The sequence below is a fragment of the Streptopelia decaocto genome (assembly GCF_964273445.1).
Source record: "Streptopelia decaocto genome assembly, chromosome: 6".
Taxonomy (NCBI): domain Eukaryota; kingdom Metazoa; phylum Chordata; class Aves; order Columbiformes; family Columbidae; genus Streptopelia; species Streptopelia decaocto.
The window spans coordinates 68,355,370-68,372,853 of NC_138660.1; the positions used below are offsets into that span (position 1 = coordinate 68,355,370).

The 17,484-nt window shown below is 54.0% G+C and overlaps 1 protein-coding gene across 2 annotated transcripts in view; it reads left to right on the forward strand.

The window, feature by feature from the left end:
• Positions 1-281: 281 nt before the first annotated feature.
• The window catches only part of TANC1 (tetratricopeptide repeat, ankyrin repeat and coiled-coil containing 1), a 72,217-nt gene continuing 55,014 nt past the window's right edge, over positions 282-17,484 (forward strand). The window contains exon 1 of one of the 2 annotated variants that reach the window (XM_082056424.1): positions 282-393. The gene's annotated coding sequence lies outside the window, so the exon portion shown is untranslated. Of the gene's footprint in view, positions 394-414; positions 846-17,484 lie in introns of those variants that run through there. The other variant, XM_082056426.1, reaches the window with a different exon arrangement.

Here is a 17,484-nt window from a genome sequence, read left to right on the forward strand (position 1 = left end):
GGGGACGAGCAGGAGCCCCGGGGACGAGCAGATGCCCAGGTGTTCTCGGCAGCCTCGTGGCCCGGGCGGGCGCGGCCCCCGCGGTGTTCCTGAGGTGGCGAAACATTCCGCGAAGGCGGCGGCTGCCGGGCCGTGCCGCCGGGCCGGGGCCGCCCGTTCCTCCGCCCGCCGTGCTGCGGGCCGGGCGCCGCGGGGCCGCGCCGAGGGAGCGGCGGGAGCCGCCCCGCCCCGCCGAGCCGGGCTGTGCAGCGCGGGGCGGGGACTGCAGCCGCTCCCGAGCTCATCCCGGGCCGCCCGCGGGGAGCGGAGCGCAGCGCCGCCTGGGCCGCCTGGGCCGCCCTGCCTGGGCCGCGCTGCCGGAGCCGCCGAGCGGGGCCGGGCCCCCGGGCCGAGGTGAGCGCTCCTCATTGCCCCTGCTCCCGTCTCCGCCGGGCCGGGCGCGGCCTCTCCGGGCGCTGCGCGGGGTCGGCGGCAGCGGAGGCGCGAGTGAAACTTTCCGGCCGAGGAGCGTGTGCGGGCATGTCGGGCTGGGGCCGCGGGGCGGGGGCCGAGGGGCGGCGGGGCCGGGGCCGGGGCGGTGCCTGTCCCCGGGCCGGCGGGGCCTGGGCCGGGAACGCGAGGAGGCCGGAGGGCCCGGGGCCGGCGGAGCGGGCGGAGGCTCCCGCAGGCCCGGCCCGGAGCCGCCTGCGCCGCGGGATCGCCGCCCCGGCACATACCGAGCGTGTCTGTGACTGGTGCCGTTTCGTGCCTTTATCAGCAGAGACTGGGGGGAACCCAAACACACACAAAACTTCCTTTCGGGAAAACTTGATTTTTCTGTGGTTACTGGTTCTCGATAGTAAAACGTGAGAAGCCCCCGCTGGAACGGGCAGCGCCGCGGCGGTCTCGGCGGCCGCGCGCAGCCGGAGCGGATGGACGCGGCCGCGCCGTGCGGCGGGGCTGCCCGCGGGTGTCCGCACCGCGCCGTGCGGCGGCGCTGCCCGCGGGTGTCCGCACCGCGCCGTGCGGCGGGGCTGCCCGCGGGTGTCCGCACCGGGCCGTGCGGCGGCGCTGCCCGCGGGTGTCCGCACCGCGCCGTGCGGCGGCGCTGCCCGCGGGTGTCCGCACCGCGCCGTGCGGCGGCGCTGCCCGCGGGTGTCCGCACCGCGCCGTGCGGCGGCGCTGCCCGCGGGTGTCCGCACCGCGCCGTGCGGCGGCGCTGCCCGCGGGTGTCCGCACCGCGCCGTGCGGCGGGGCTGCCCGCGGGTGTCCGCACCGCGCCGTGCGGGGCTGCCGCGGGTGTCCGGACCCCGCGGGCCGCGGGCCTGCCCGCTGTAGTGACCTTGTTCTACTTCACAGAGCGGGAGGTCCTGCCCTTGTGCTCATCGCTGTTGCCTGCTATGATCTCAGTAATACAACGATAATTTGTTTTGTCTTTTAATATGTGAGTTACTAATCATGTATAGTAACTGTGCATTTTGTAACATGCTTCCTAAAGTTTTCTGATTTTGCCAGAGTGTTATTTTAATGATTTGTTTGTTGTAGCCCCGTAATGCATATTTATTGAACAGAGAGTAAACCGAGTCCTAAGTGATTGTTTTCAAACCCAGAATGTGACTGAAGACATCTTTCTGTGAGGATGAGCCTTGGGGGGGAATGGGGGTTCGTATCTGTTTCAGTGTGGCACTGAGGGGTCCCCTCAGCGCCGTCCCCGTGAGCTGGCGCTGGCACCGGGGGGGCTGGGCCGGGAGCGAGCGCTGCTCCCCGTGTGTGCGCGTGGGAGGCTGGCGCTGGGCGCGGAGCCGGCTGCAGGACTCTGCTGGGTATGGTGAATGTTGGACTCATCCAGGCTGCTGCAGAGTTGTGCAGGACTATTCATAACATGTTAGTTGTTTGTGAGTCCTGTGTCAGCTCGTGTTTGGTAGCTGTTGCTTAAAAATAACCTGATGCTTATAAAACTAAAAATACCAGGAAATAAGGGAAATGAGTGTGATACCTTGGATCCTACAGAATTTCCTTCCACTGTAGTTTGATCTGCAGCTGCCCAGAATGAACCTTCCCCATTTGTTCTGATCTGACAGTTAAGTGCTGGAAAAATAGCATTATTTCATTAAACAATGCTGGTAAACGAGGTAAGCACAAAGACAACAGCTTTTTGCTATTGCTAGGGCAGTGTATTTACAGCTGGGTGTACATGGATGCTCCAAGTGCTGGTTGTCTCTCTTTCTCAGTGTACCTAACCATTGGAATGTCCAAACGGTGAGGAATTATGTCTGCTTTAGAGCCAAAACATATTTGGTTCATGGCCAAAGTTGCTCAGCTTCCCATAACAGTCTGTAGGAAAAAGACATGTAGTGTGTGTAACCACAGTCCTGAGGCGGATGCCATAGCAACTGGGTGATGTGAGCGGGCACTGCTGGCGCAGCCGAGCGCTCTGCGCAGGCCGGGCCTGTTTCCTTTAGCTGGACTGCTGTCGGCCGGTTTAAGCCTTTCTTTGAGGAGGAAAGATTAATCAGCAAGCCTTCCAACTCTCGTGTGTGTGAGAACATCGGCCTGATCTGGTTGTTTGTAATGATACCCATAAAAACATCTGTCAGTCAAAGTTTACATTAATGGTTTTAAAATTGAGGTTTTTCTGTAGAGATGCTGTTTTGACCATAAGTTGGTATTTCAGGCTCTGTTAGGAGGTAGATACTTGTGTTTTGCAGGGAAACAAAGGAAGGTCAGCTTTGGGTTTTGTGGGTGGCTCAGGTTTGAGAAAACTGGGTTAGTTTATGTCTTTTGGTTGCTTAAGGCTCCCAAGACTTAATGTGGAGATTGGAGAGTTTATTTATCACAAAGCTGTGGCAATGGAAGGGAAAAAGTATATGGCCTAACAAATGTCTAAGGTCCTATTTTTCTGAAATACGTTTGCGTGTAGGAGGCACTGCTGTTAGAAAAGGGATAAATAGGACAGTGTAACACCAACCTGAAAAACAAACACACACCAAAAGGCAAGCACTGAAACAGCCTGATCCTCACTGCGTTTGGGTTTGTATTGAACTTCAGTCTCAAAAACTTATTTACATTAAAAAAAAAAAGTTTGTTGGAGCCTTAAACTGTCTGATCTTGTCCTGAAGGGCAGTGAATAAAAGGATCAGTTGCTCATTAATGCAAAATATCTATTGTGTGGCCTAATATTAATGCATCTACTTCCTATGCAATCTCTTACAACCTCCTTCTTTTAAAATTCGTTGCTTAGCATGGCTGATTAAATCCTTTAGCATTCATTGTATGTAGGAAATTGTGTAAGGATATTTCAGCACGCTCACCTGATGAGGTGATTTCCCGCAGTATAAAGTGCGCTGGGGATGGCGAGCTGCCCTCCCCGCGGCCCGCAGGGCTCCAGCGCAGCGTACCCGGCTGCTCACTGGGGACGGGGACAATTTTAAGTAGTCTGAACCAGAACCTGGTGTTTTGCCATCCGGTTCTGTGCCTCGGCAAAGTCTGTGCCTTTGATCTCCTTATTGTAGCTGAAAAATGTGCCGTTGCTCCCCCCCTTTCAGCTTCGTACAGAGAGTAATGCCCAAGAGTTTGCTTTGTAGTTATTTCAGGTTTCTGTGCTGTACCAGGGATGCACCACTGTATAGACTTCTTTTTTGTCCACTCCTGTGTCTTGAAATACATGTGTTGTGGGTCATGTTAATGCAATGACTTTGACTTTTGAACTGCTGTTTCTCTTGCCATGTTTTGGCAATTCTGTTTGTATTTCTTCCTCTCACTGAGAGGAGTCCCGTTGAACTATGGGCTATAGGCTCGGTCTCTAAAGGCACTTGGTACTGGAATAGTAAACTTTGTAATATCTTGAGTGTTTGGCTTCCCTGTATAACGTGTGGAGATGCTCCGGTGTGTAAGTAGTTCAAGAGAGTCGGGAAGCAGAAGGCCAGGTAACAGAAACTGTCTGTTATCTATTTTGTGCCCAGCAGCCGTTGCTGGAATATATGCTTTATTTCCAAACTAGTACTTCACTTATTTTGTTTCCTCTTCTTGATCTGGAGCACTAATTTCTGAGGAGGGTTCCTGTTAGGAAGCAGAAGTTCCCCGTGTGTGGGGGCACACCTGGCAGAGCAGCCAGCCCGCCGGGTTTGCCGTGTCCCCCCGTTGGTGCCGTGTCCCCCCGTTGGTGCCGTGTCCCCCCGTTGGTGCCGTGTCCCCCCGTTTGCCGTGTCCCCGTCGGTGCCATGGGATGCCAGGCCCCACGTGTTCACAGAGAACACTTCTCTGCACGATGCTTTCCACACGAGAATCTCGCTGGCTCTTGAACAGGAAACAGTTCCGTGGTATCAGTCAATGAGCTCTTGGTGTAGCCATTAACAGATTTTAGATGTCTTTGAGGTCAAATCAAGAGCTGCCTTTAGGACCTCGATGTTGCTGAAGTTGGTGGCAATGCTCAGCGAGTTATTGCACATTTGACCTTTCTGTGTAAACCCTGTGAGCCAGCAGGCGGGGGCTGCGGGCGCTGGTGCTGCGGGGGCTGCGGGCGCTGCTGCGGCGGGGGCCGCGGGCGCTGGCGCTGCTGCGGCGGGGGCCGCGGGCGCTGGTGCTGCTGCGGCGGGGGCCGCGGGCGCTGGTGCTGCTGCGGGCGCTGCTCTGGGGGAACTGCTCAGGCACTCTGCCGTCCGGATGACCAAAGCAGTTTTGCAAATAGGGCTGATTTTGAAGTCACCTACTTCTTCCTCATGTGCCCTGGTGAATTCAGCTGTCTCTAGATGTGTATGAAACTGGAAAACTAGATGGAGCATAGAGTTGCAGTGATCTTAAATATCGTAACAACAGGAGGTACAAAGCTGCAGATGTGTATTTTGAATCTCTCTCTGCATTTTTCTTATCAGCCGCCTTAAATTTATGGTGTTGCTTTAAAATTAGAACCTGTAAAGTATCAATAAATGCAGATTTCCATGTTTTAGATTTCCAAAATACAGAGTGGTGCTAAAAGAGAAAAAACTCCATAACCTACAGTAGAGTTGTTTGCAGTCTCATTTTAGCCCACTGTAGAATTTTCCCTCTCATCAGTGGTCCAAGTATTACTGAAGTTGAACTTCCGTATTTTTTTTGAAGAAGCATCACTTTGCAGCATGGTCAGAATGAACCGGTCAAGGAGCCGTGTGCGGCGGAGCCGGCCGTGCCTGCAGGCGGGCGCTCCAGCGCTGCACCACCTTCGCTGCTGCCCGCCCGTCCCCACATCTAGCTCTGGCAAATCTACCCTCAAAATATTCCAGAATTAGCATGTTTGTAACAAAGTCTGAAGACTCGGTAAGGACTCGGCTTGGCTTCGTCCCGGCTGCTGCTGCTGCGGTCAGTCCTGCTGTTCAGACAGTAAAGCCGGCCCTGCTGGGAGCCCTGGCTGCTGGCTGACTCCTGCCGTCCCCAGCAGTGTCACCGTTGTGCACCCACGGCTGACTCCTGCCGTCCCCAGCAGTGTCACTGTTGTGCGCCCATGGCCGACTCCTGCCGTCCCCAGCGGTGTCACCGTTGTGCGCCCATGGCCGACTCCTGCCGTCCCCAGCGGTGTCACCGTTGTGCGCCCGTGGCTGACTCCTGCCGTCCCCAGCGGTGTCACCGTTGTGCTCCCACGGCTGACTCCTGCCGTCCCCAGCGGTGTCACCGTTGTGCTCCCACGGCTGACTCCTGCCGTCCCCAGCGGTGTCACCGTTGTGCTCCCACGGCTGACTCCTGCCGTCCCCAGCAGTGTCACCGTTGTGCGCCCATGGCCGACTCCTGCCGTCCCCAGCAGTGTCACCGTTGTGCGCCCATGGCTGACTCCTGCCGTCCCCAGCAGTGTCACCGTTGTGCGCCCATGGCTGACTCCTGCCGTCCCCAGCGGTGTCACCGTTGTGCGCCCATGGCTGACTCCTGCCGTCCCCAGCGGTGTCACCGTTGTGCGCCCATGGCTGACTCCTGCCGTCCCCAGCGGTGTCACCGTTGTGCGCCCGTGGCTGAGCTGCCGTCCCCAGCAGTGTCACCGTTGTGAGCCCATGGCTCAGCTGCTGTCCCCAGCAGTGTCACCGTTGTGCGCCCATGGCTGACTCCTGCCGTCCCCAGCAGTGTCACCGTTGTGCGCCCATGGCTCAGCTGCCGTCCCCAGCGGTGTCACCGTTGTGCGCCCGTGGCCGAGCCCTGGCTGGTGTGCGCAGCCGTGCCGCAGCACACAGAGCACACTCGGCAGCGTGCAGGGCTGAGGGGCTGCTGCTGCTTTGCTGCGTATTTCCTAAGTACCTTCAAAGTGTTTGCTGGGCTGCATTCCAGTTCCATATATGGGGGGGTGCGTTCTTTAGGGGTTGGGTTTGGGTTTTTTGGTTTGTTGGTGGGGGGTTTTTGGTTTGGTTTTTTTTGGTTTGGCCTTTGTTTTTTGAGACTCAGTCTCAGTCTTGGTTAAATTTAGATCCAGCAGGAGAGAAGCTGGAACTTGTTAGCAGCACAGGAAACGCCCTGCGAGCGGGTTTGATGTGTTTGAGCGCAGACGTGAGCCGGCAGCTGCTCGCTGGAGCGGGGCTGTGTGAGCTCTGCTCGCTGGGAGCAGCTCTGCACCTTTACATGTCGTGTTAGGCTCTGGTGGAACTTTGCTGCTATGCTCTTAATGTAATTAAGTATTAAACATACATGAGTTGCCAAAAGCCAATAGTTTTAAGTCAGATTCAAAGCTATTGTACCTAAAATAGCTGAGGTGTTTATTTGCTGAAAAAGCCAGAGTCCACATTAAATTGCTTTGGTTTCTCTGAAAACATATTAGAATTTGAATAGTCTAAAGACTGTGCTTTTCTTATTTCAGCCATTTGCGATGAAACTAGTCCATGTCTTTCTTAACAGATGTCCTTTCCTTAGAATCTCTGTTTCTGACCGTACTTTAACAAGTTAGGGTTTGAACAATATACAAATAAGAACAAACAGAAGCAAAATATAACCTTTGCTTTTTGAAACTCAAATGGGATGGAAGTTTCTGGAGAGTTCAATGTGTGGGGTTGGGTTTGGTTCGGGGTTGGTGTTTTGCCGTTTTTGTTGTGGTGGGTTTTTTGTTGTTGTTTTGATTTGTTTTTGAACAAAAATGAGAAAACTTCAAGTCCTGTCAATGTGCATTTTGGAGGGGGACGGCTTTGTGGTTTTCGCTAGAAATGCCTTTGAGTTGAGTTGGTTATTTAGCTAATATGGTTCGGGCCTGCTTTGCACAGGGCCCGATTCCCGCTGATGTCACAAAGGGATCTTTCTGTGTCGGTGAAGGACTGAGCTCCTGGATTTTTGTACAGTCTTTGCCACTAACCGGAGGTTTGAAGACAAGAGGGAGGAATATTAGTGTCACAAAGCTGGACGTGGTTTTACTATGACAGAGTGAAATTTTCAGCACTGCCCAACCCCTGATACAGAATCTCCGTGTGCACGCAGGAACTGCTCTGAAAAGTTCAAAAGGAACAACGAAGAGATATCAGGGCAAACTCTGCATTATCCTCAGATAAGTTGTACTTGGCAAGGCGAGCGCAGTGTGGGAGCGCTGTGCCGTCCCGTGTGGGTGCCAGACTAAGGTGCAGTTCATCAGGGGAGTTCACTGATGCACGTAAAACTCTGGGAACACAGGGTTGGTGTGCACAGGGGTTTATTATTCTCTAAGTCATTATTTGTGCCACTGTTGTATCTTCTCTGTTTTCTGTAAGACTGCAGTAAGTCAGTCGGCGAGTGACGGGCGCACTCTGTGAAGAGTTACACCCAGTGGAACTGGGCCTATTTTGAAAGTCTGGGGGAAAAAAATCTAATTAATGGTGGCGTTTTTTGGTGGCCAAAAATTCTAAAGCTTGTCTTTAAAAGCCAGCATGGAAAGGAGGGCAGAAGTGACACTGAGTTATTCTGGAGCTCAGACTCTGTAGAGGTCTGTGCCAGAGGGAGGCGGCGGCAGTTTGTTGGAGAGGCTGGCTCCTGCCGCCGTGCCCGCAGGGGCTGCGGCGTGTGCCACCGGAGCCGTGTCCTGCCGCCGTGCCCGCAGGGGCTGCGGCGTGTGCCACCGGAGCCGTGTCCTGCCGCCGTGCCCGCAGGGGCTGCGGCGTGTGCCACCGGAGCCGTGTCCTGCCCCCGTGCCCGCAGGGGCTGCGGCGTGTGCCACCGGAGCCGTGTCCTGCCGCCGTCCCCGCAGGGGCTGCGGCGTGTGCCACCGGAGCCGTGTCCTGCCGCCGTCCCCGCAGGGGCTGCGGCGTGTGCCACCGGAGCCGTGCTCCTGCCCCCGTGCCCGCAGGGGCTGCGGCGTGTGCCACCGGAGCCGTGTCCTGCCGCCGTGCCCGCAGGGGCTGCGGCGTGTGCCACCGGAGCCGTGTCCTGCCGCCGTGCCCGCAGGGGCTGCGGCGTGTGCCACCGGAGCCGTGTCCTGCCGCCGTGCCCGCAGGGGCTGCGGCGTGTGCCACCGGAGCCGTGTCCTGCCGCCGTGCCCGCAGGGGCTGCGGCGTGTGCCACCGGAGCCGTGTCCTGCGTGGCGCTGGGACGGGCCTCTGGAGGCCTGGTGCCCCGGGAAGGCGCTCCAGAGCGCGGCAGTGGCCGAAACCCGCGCTGTCCCTCGGCCTGCTGCAAACAAGGCTGGTTTCTTCCTGTGTTCATCGTGCCTGCTGACAGGAAAACCAGGTGCTTTTCTCCTTAGAGAGTCTTGCTTGAGCCTCCTTTCTTTCTTAGCTTGCTTCGGGAGAAAAACGGAATTTTGTTTCTTTGCAGTTTTTCTTCTCTCTGATGGGTTTTGAGCCAAGTGAATTCTTGTTGGAGTGGTGTCTGTTCTCTTCACAAGTCAGTGAACTTGGCTCGTTTGATTTATGTGGGACCTGCAAGCATCCCATTAGCAGGTTACGGTGAGGCAGTACGTGCTGTCTTGGCAAACTTGTAAAGATCTACACAGAATTAAGATTTTCATGAATTTTTTTTTTTGAAGGATACAAGTTTGTGTTCCACTGTGAGTTAAATTCTGGTTGTGAAGATTTAAATTTGGGGGTTTTTGCACATTTGCCTGTGGATGGAATGTTTTCTGGCATCTGAATTAGAGGCTTTAGCGGTGCTTGGCTGTTTAATTACTGAAAGCAGTAGGCCAACTGTAAAATTGTAATAAATATGGGCTTGCCAGATATTTCATATTTTTGGTAAGAGCATGTAGGAGCTTGTCTACACCAGGGAGTTAGTGCAGAAGAGGCAGGGTGTGAATGTGAAGCACTTCTCCCCTTGCATAGACAAGCCTTTAGTTTTTCTTCAAGAGCAAACTCCGGGATGTCCTCGTCCCTGGCCCGAGCTCCGTCGGGACTGGCGCTCGCGAGGGACCGTGCCACGGTGTGTATCCGTTCCTGTGAACAGCCTCTGGCGCGGTGGCTGCTGTGTGCAGAGCGCAGGCCGCTGCGCTGCGGCAGGCGGGGCGCGTGCTGGCCAGCCCGCGGTGCGCGCTGCGGTCACCGTGTGCAAACAGCTCGCTGTAACACCGCCAAGAGGGCTCGGTGCTTCTGCATTGTACGTTGAAACGAAAAGTGCTTTAAGGGAAAAACAGTTGGAAGAATAGGGATGTTAAGAGTGTTTACTTGTAGTTTACACTATAGAAGAATGCCCAAGTCTTATCCATAAAATAGCATAATCAAGTAATTAAAAAGGGAAGGTTTTCATTCACAAGAGACAGCCAGAGGTGGCCCAGCAGGGTGTGAGAAGGGAGTCGGGAGGGTGGTGTTTCTGCCTGGCCACATTCCTCTGGGTGAGGGAGGTTTCGGGAGGCAGCTGGGCCAGCCTCACGGTTTGGGGTCGGCCAAGGGAGCGGTTTCGGCCGCGCACCCGCCAGGAGACGCTGCTTGTTCTCCTGTGTCACCTGTGCAGCTCCGTGTGTGTCACCTGTGCAGGTCCCTGTGTGTCACCTGTGCAGGTCCCTGTGTGTCACCTGTGCTGGCCGGCACTGCAGCTCCGTGTGTGTCACCTGTGCAGGTCCCTGTGTGTCACCTGTGCTGGCCGGCACTGCAGCTCCGTGTGTGTCACCTGTGCAGGTCCCTGTGTGTCACCTGTGCTGGCCGGCACTGCAGCTCCGTGTGTGTCACCTGTGCAGGTCCCTGTGTGTCACCTGTGCTGGCCGGCACTGCAGCTCCGTGTGTGTCACCTGTGCAGCTCCCTGTGTGTCACCTGTGCAGGTCCCTGTGTGTCACCTGTGCTGGCCGGCACTGCAGCTCCGTGTGTGTCACCTGTGCAGCTCCCTGTGTGTCACCTGTGCAGGTCCCTGTGTGTCACCTGTGCTGGCCGGCACTGCAGCTCCGTGTGTGTCACCTGTGCTGGCTGGCACTGCAGGTCCCTGTGTGTCACCTGTGCAGGTCCCTGTGTGTCACCTGTGCTGGCCGGCACTGCAGCTCTGTGTGTGTCACCTGTGCAGGTCCCTGTGTGTCACCTGTGCTGGCCGGCACTGCAGCTCCATGTGTGTCACCTGTGCAGGTCCCTGTGTGTCACCTGTGCAGCTCCGTGTGTGTCACCTGTGCTGGCCGGCACTGCAGGTCCCTGTGTGTCACCTGTGCAGGTCCCTGTGTGTCACCTGTGCTGGTCGGCACTGCAGCTCCCTGTGTGTCACCTGTGCAGCTCCATGTGTGTCACCTGTGCAGGTCCCTGTGTGTCACCTGGGCTGGCCGGCACTGCAGCTCGGCACACATGTGGTGTGTCTGAGCTTTGTGTTCCCGCTTGTTTGCACATTTTAGGGTCACTTAGGAGTTGCATCTTGCTCCTGTCTGCCTTTTTTTGGGCGGTGGGTAGAGGGATGTGTTTGTCAACAGACCCGTGTAGGCAGTTGCATTCTCTGAAGGAGATAACTGTCTGCGTTGCATTTTCAGTACAGGTTTCCAGCATTTTCTGGTGTGACTTGCCCTACGGGGGCAGGGCCTGGACCAGACAACCTCCCGAGGTGCCTCCAGCCCAGCCGTTCTGTTCTCTACCCTAATCACGGAAGTCTTAATGAGTGCGGTTACTTTAATTTTAGGCCTGTGAAGCAGGACGTATCTAACGTGTCCTTTGTACAGAGTTTGGATGGAGCTCTGCATTCGATTTCTTGCTAAAGTGAGGAACTGTGATTCGCAACCATTTCAAGATCAGGTGTTTTATGATTAGGGATTACAGAAAACACACTGTCCTAGAATTTCTAGGGATAGCTGACATGGGAGGGGGGGAAATAGAACAGAACATGTTTTTCAACAAATGAAAGAAATGCTGGAAGAAGCCTTCACTTCTAGACACTAAGCATACATTTTCATACCATGTCCTACGGCATTCTCCCCGAGTTGTATGCATCTGCTAATCAAAAACTGCCCTGTTCCCCGGTACCGGCCTTGCCTTGGCAGCAGGTGATTTCAGCTGGCGTTTGGGGCAGATCTGCTTTCTGAAGGATGGTCCGTTGGTCTGCTGAAGGCGTTGGGGTTCAGGGGGTGGTGCCGCTGTCAGACCAGATGCAGTAGATGCGGGAGGTGACATGTTGGGCGTACAAAAACATCCCCTCTTTGAAACGGTGACTGCGGACAGCCATGCTCTGTGTTGATCGGTAGTTTCGGGCACAATCATGTCATTTTGAGGTACAGCAAAGATTCTTAAAATCCGGAGCTGCTTAGTGGTTTTTTCCTTTGTTCTTGTTTTGTTTTCTGGTTTGTTATGTGTAGCTTTGTAGACAAAAGAAACAAATATGGACTTCAGTGTGTTCGTTGGACCACGTGCTATTCTAGTACGTCCAGCAGAGACCTGTGGTGCTGGGTCACTTTGAAGTCACTTGGTTTTGATATTGCCTAGAGTTGTGTTTTGAGAGCTGCCTTCGCTTCCCAGTGTGCTCCACCGAGATTCTCGAGACATGACTCGTTTTGGTCAGGTCTAGTTTGGGAAAAGATAGTTTGTAATTCCTTTATTTATTTATTTATTTATGCTTAAATATTGAGGCTGCTAAGAGCTTGGTTGTTGTTCTTTGGATTGAAAAAGAATGAAAGTGGCTGCTTTGCAAGAACTGAGTTACAAATACACATCTGAGACGTGAAAACAAGACTCAAGGTTCTGCTTCCCCTCTGCTCTGCCCTGGGGAGACCACACCTGGAATCTTGTGTCCAGTTGTGGCCCCTCAGTTCCAGCAGGACAGGGAACTGCTGGAGAGAGTCCAGCGCAGCCACCAAGATGCTGGAGGGAGTGGAGCATCTCCCGTGTGAGGAAAGGCTGAGGGAGCTGGGGCTCTGGAGCTGGACAAGAGGAGACTGAGGGGGGACTCATTCCTGGGGATCAATATGGAAAGGGGGAGTGTCAGGAGGATGGAGCCAGGCTCTTCTGGTGACAACCAGTGACAGGACAAGGGGCAATGGGTACAAACTGGAACACAGGAGGTTCCACTTAAATATGAGAAGAAACTTGTTGGGGTGAGGGTGTCAGAGCCTGGCCCAGGCTGCCCAGGGGGTTGTGGAGTCTCCTTCTGTGCAGACATTCCAACCCGCCTGGACACCTTCCTGTGTAACCTCAGCTGGGTGTTCCTGCTCCATGGGGGGGTTGCACTGGGTGAGCTTTCCAGGGCCCTTCCAGCCCCTGACATTCTGTGACTCTGTGACTCTGTGATTCTATGCAGGCGTATGACTCGATAGGTTTATGTAGGATTTTTTTACGTATAGGATTTCTCATCTGCAATATTTGGCAAGTTGAAAGTGAAACTTAATAACTTTATCCTCCTTGCTATTGGTTTAGCCTCATGTTTCCTTCTAATAAAGTCTTTTACGATATTAATTCTCTCTACGTGGGATAACTTCCTTCCCTTGAAATTTTAAGGTGGTTGAAATAAACAGTGATTTATTTATGAGCTATGTGAGCTGTAGCTGAAAAGCCACAATGAACAGCAGATGGTGGTTTGCCTGTGTCAGCTGCAGTGGCTCATTTGCTAAGCTTGTGGATTTTAGTGGTGTTTAGTCAGTCCAGGAAGGTGAAGTCATTGGCGCTCAGCCTGACTGGCAGACCTTGGAGTCCTCAGGAGCGACGTGTGAGGGACATGTGGCACTTGGCTCCTCACCCATCGTGGGACTGGGGACCGTGTCCACCCTCAGAGGGGACTCTGAGTAGAAATGGGGTGACGGAAACAAAACTGGGTTCTGGTTGAGACGATTCTGTCCAGGGTTATGATAGCAGATGAATCTTGTGTATGCTATCTGATGAGGAGACGCTGATGATCTTCAAAGAATGTTCTATAATAAAAACTGGTAATAATTCAACTGTCATGATGTCATTTTGCTGCCTGCCAGATGAAGTTGGGTCTCGTTCTCCTCCAGGAGTGCACAGAGAGGGCCCGTGCGGCTGGAGGAGACGGCCGTGGGCTCCACAGCGCGATGGATCCGCCTGCCAGGCGGTGCTGCGGCCCGGCCGGCGGGCGGCCTGGCCACGCGTGCACGGAGCTGTCGCTGGGCTCGGGGCGCCCTGTGGCGCAGGAGCCGCTTCGGCGCCGGAGCAGAAACTCTGCTTTTCCCTCCGCTGCAGCACGGAGAAGATCCCTGGGCAGTGGAGGTGGTGTGGCCGTTTGAAAATCCCGCCCAAAATGGTTACAGATCCACGGTGTGGCCCATCAGTTTGGTATGTGAAGGTTTTAGTCTGTCCTGTAGTAATGTATTTTTGTAAAGTAGGTATTATTTCTGGTTATTGCTTGTCTTTAACACTAAAAATATTTGTTACAGCTAGATGGATTTCTTCCGCTTCTTCCCCCACTTCCCTTTCTCGCGCAGGGCGGTTCCTTCAGAGTACCCGCCGTCCAGCAGGAGCAGAAGCAGCTCGCGTGAGTACAGGGAGCAAAGACTGACACGGGCTGCCCGCTGAGCCTTTTCAGGAGCGCGGAACCCACGGCTCTTGTGAAGGATGTGCTGGAAACTGCGTGGTGCCCGAATCGTGCAGAGAGCCCGTCCCGCCCGTGAAGTGTCGTGGTCACTTAGAGAGGACGGTGCTATCCTAACCCAACCATGCAACTATGCGGTGAAGTGAGAGTTGATTACTATGAATTGGGGTGAGATTTTGGTTAGCAGGATTGATCTTCATTTTCTGTACACTAGTAAAGCTGAAATGGCAGATTCTGATATAGTTTTCATCTAGTTTTAGGCTCTGGATTTTCTGCTGACAGTGTGTGCAAGGCATTGCTTCTGCCAGCTGAGAAGTGCTGAGTTTTCTTGTCCAGTGTCTTGACCCTTTCATAATCCATTTTAAAGTAGGGGCTTTGTCACTTTTTCTATGTTTAACGTGGGAGGATGGAGAGAGATGGGATGAAAACGGCCATTATGACAAAGGCAAGAAAAAATACACGTACGGTTATATTTCATTGTCCTTTGGTCGCTCCTGCCTCAGTGCAAACGCGTTGTGACAGCCAGGCTTTCCTGGGCTTGCTGGCTGGGGTGCTCGCCGTGGGGTTTCCTCAGGACTTTCTTTTAAACCTCGTGACCTTATTTCATTCTAGAACGCCTCTCTAAATAGGGACCTTCCAGTTAGAGGAGGGCCAGCTTCTTTTAACCTGTTATCGAGATGCAGATTGCTGCTGCAGACAATAGCAAGAGTCTTCCTCTCAGCCGCCCTTTGTATTTCTGCTCCCACCACACCTGCCCACCTCCTGCCCAGGAGCACAAACTGATTTCGTGGCATAATCCATGTACACTGATCCCTGTCTTGCAGAGCTGGGGGAAAGATAATTCATTCAGCTGAGAAATAAGAGGCAGTGGGGTGATAGAGGCTTTGCTGCTTGATACCTAAAGCCAGCGGTGAGGTATACTGGCATACCAGTAAACCAGGGTTGGCCTCTGCGATGCCTCGAGATAAAAACTGAGGGGGAGAAACAGCCCTGTTAGCCAGTCAGGCCTGGGGAGAGGAGACCAGGGAAGCACGCGGCAGCTTTTGATCCTCGGAGGAAGCGGGAGGTACCTTGTAAATGCCGAGAGCTGCCGCGGTGATGTTCCGAAAGAAGCCTAAATAGAAAGGATACGTTCCGTAGGGATGAAGAGCAGGGTGTTTTTTCTAGGTAGTTGTTGGTTGTCTTTTTGAGGGGTTGTTTGTTTTCAGTTTTTGTAAGTCATAAGTGAAGAAAGGGCAGATTGTTTAGAAAATGGTGGAAGGCTGTGGTTTTGGCATTTTCTCTGGAGAGACTTGGCAGAATAGGAAGAGAAGGTGAAAAATAGTCTTGTCTGCACCTCCTCTGTGGTCAGATGTTTTTCTTACGAGAAGCAGGTGTGAATGTTAAGGTTTATGGCTCCTCTGTTGACAGCTGCTGCTCTTTCCCCAGTGTAGGCAGGCGAGTGACTCAGCCGGTGATTCGTCATCTGCATCACCGCTGAATCGCCAGCTTGGCTCACACGGGTGCTCAGGACCTGCGCCATTAATGCTGTGCACGGCGAGCGCTCTGCGCAGCGCGGCAGGAGGGGAGCGTGCAGTGCGGCACAGGGGAGCGTGCAGTGCGGCACAGGGGAGCGTGCAGTGCGGCACAAGGGAGTGTGCAGTGCGGGAGGGGAGTGTGCAGTGCGGGAGGGGAGTGTGCAGTGCGGCACAGGGGAGTGTGCAGTGCGGGAGGGGAGTGTGCAGTGCAGCACAAGGGAGTGTGCAGTGCAGGAGGGGAGTGTGCAGTGCGGCACAGGGGGGTTGTGCAGCACTGCAGGGCTGTGTGCAGTGCAGGAGGGGTTAGTGCAGCGCTGCAGGGGTGTGTGCAGTGCCGGGGAGGTTAGTGTGGCGCTGCAGGGGTGTGTGCAGTGCAGGAGGGGTTAGTGCGGCGCTGCAGGGGTGTGTGCAGTGCGGGAGGGGTTAGTGCGGCACTGCAGGGGTGTGTGCAGTGCAGGAGGGGTTAGTGCGGCGCTGCAGGGGTGTGTGCAGTGCAGGAGGGGTTAGTGCGGCGCTGCAGGGGTGTGTGCAGGGAAGGTTAGTGCGGCGCTGCAGGGGTGTGTGCAGTGCAGGAGGGGTTAGTGCGGCACTGCAGGGGTGTGTGCAGTGCAGGAGGGGTTAGTGTGGCGCTGCAGGGCTGTGTGCAGTGCAGGGAAGGTCAGTGCGGCGCTGCAGGGGTGTGTGCAGTGCAGGGAAGGTCAGTGCGGCGCTGCAGGGGTGTGTGCAGTGCAGGGAAGGTCAGTGCGGCGCTGCAGGGCTGTGTGCAGTGCAGGGAAGGTTAGTGCGGCGCTGCAGGGCTGTGTGTGGCGCTGCAGGGCGGTGGGAGCAGCTGGGAGCAGTAACCCTGCGACTGCTGAGCCCTCGTGCCTGCGCTGTCTGGCACCTGAGCGAGAAGGGCGGCTCAGCAGGGAGATGAGGACACCTTCCCCTGCCCCCTCAGCTGTCCTTAGAGACACGGGCGAAGTGATCAGCCAGGCAAAGGAGCAGAGCGGAGAACAAGGTGGTTGCAGGATAGAGCTGGGGAGTCAGGCTTGGAACCAGACCGGTGGGAAAAAGCTCCTGCAGAAGCACATTCTAATAACTAACACGATAATGAGACGCTTCTCACGCTTCCTCATCTTTCACCTCTTTCATTCTATTTTAATAGTGCTTCAGGGCGTAATTCCGCTGTGTGGAAGCCAGCAGTGAATTGGAGACTCGGTGTTGGTTCGTAGTCTGCTGTGGAATGGCTGCGTGGCTTTCGGAGTGCCGGATAAGGGGCTTGGGAGTATCTCATAGGTGAGATTAATGACAATTAGCTTGTTCAATGAGCAACAAATGAAACAAATGCAGTATAGCTTGTCAGTGTAATCTGTGTTGATCTTCCTGCATAACAAATACCTACAAAGGGTAAAGGCCACGTTTGTTTAGGGTGTTGTAGAAAAATATTTCAGTAATCGCTGTTTAACTTCAGTGAATTTGTTTAGGTTTGGTTAAATACAGCCCACTGGAAACACACATGCCATTTAGTTTTTGTTGTATGAAGTCAGAGACGGGCCTGTCAGTGTGTCTGCTCTGCCAGTTTTGTTCATGCGTTTTGAACAATCACATGCATTTTGTGTTCATGCGTTTTGAACATATAAGAAGTTGAACCTTAAACAAGCAAACAAACACCATTCTCTTTGTTTCAAATGTTTTCGTTCATTGTTGAATTAGGAGTCTCTTAGAATTAGGAATATTCCCTCTTTATTATAAAATGTTAGATATAGGTGACTCAGTGGAGTAATTGTAAAGGATTTTCACTTACTGTCTTGCCTTGTTTTCTGTTACATCAGTAACCTTGCTGCTTGAAGTGGTTTTGTTGTTTCCCTCTTGTTTGGAATATACACTTAAGCTTAAGGGATTCAAATTTGTCAGAAAAGGGAAATGTTGAAACTTTTCTATGTGTAAAGAACAAAATTCTTAATGCATTTAAAGGCAATGAAAGCAGGTGTGACTAAACGAAGTTTTCTGCAAACCTCAGGACGGAATATTGGGGTATTAACAAAATACACTTTTCAAAATGCTACTTTTGTGAAGTATATGCTTAATAAATCCTACACTGAAAGGCAGTAAGTCCTTAAGTACTGTGTGTGCATGGCAGAATGACTAAGGTGTCCCACCCTCTGTTTG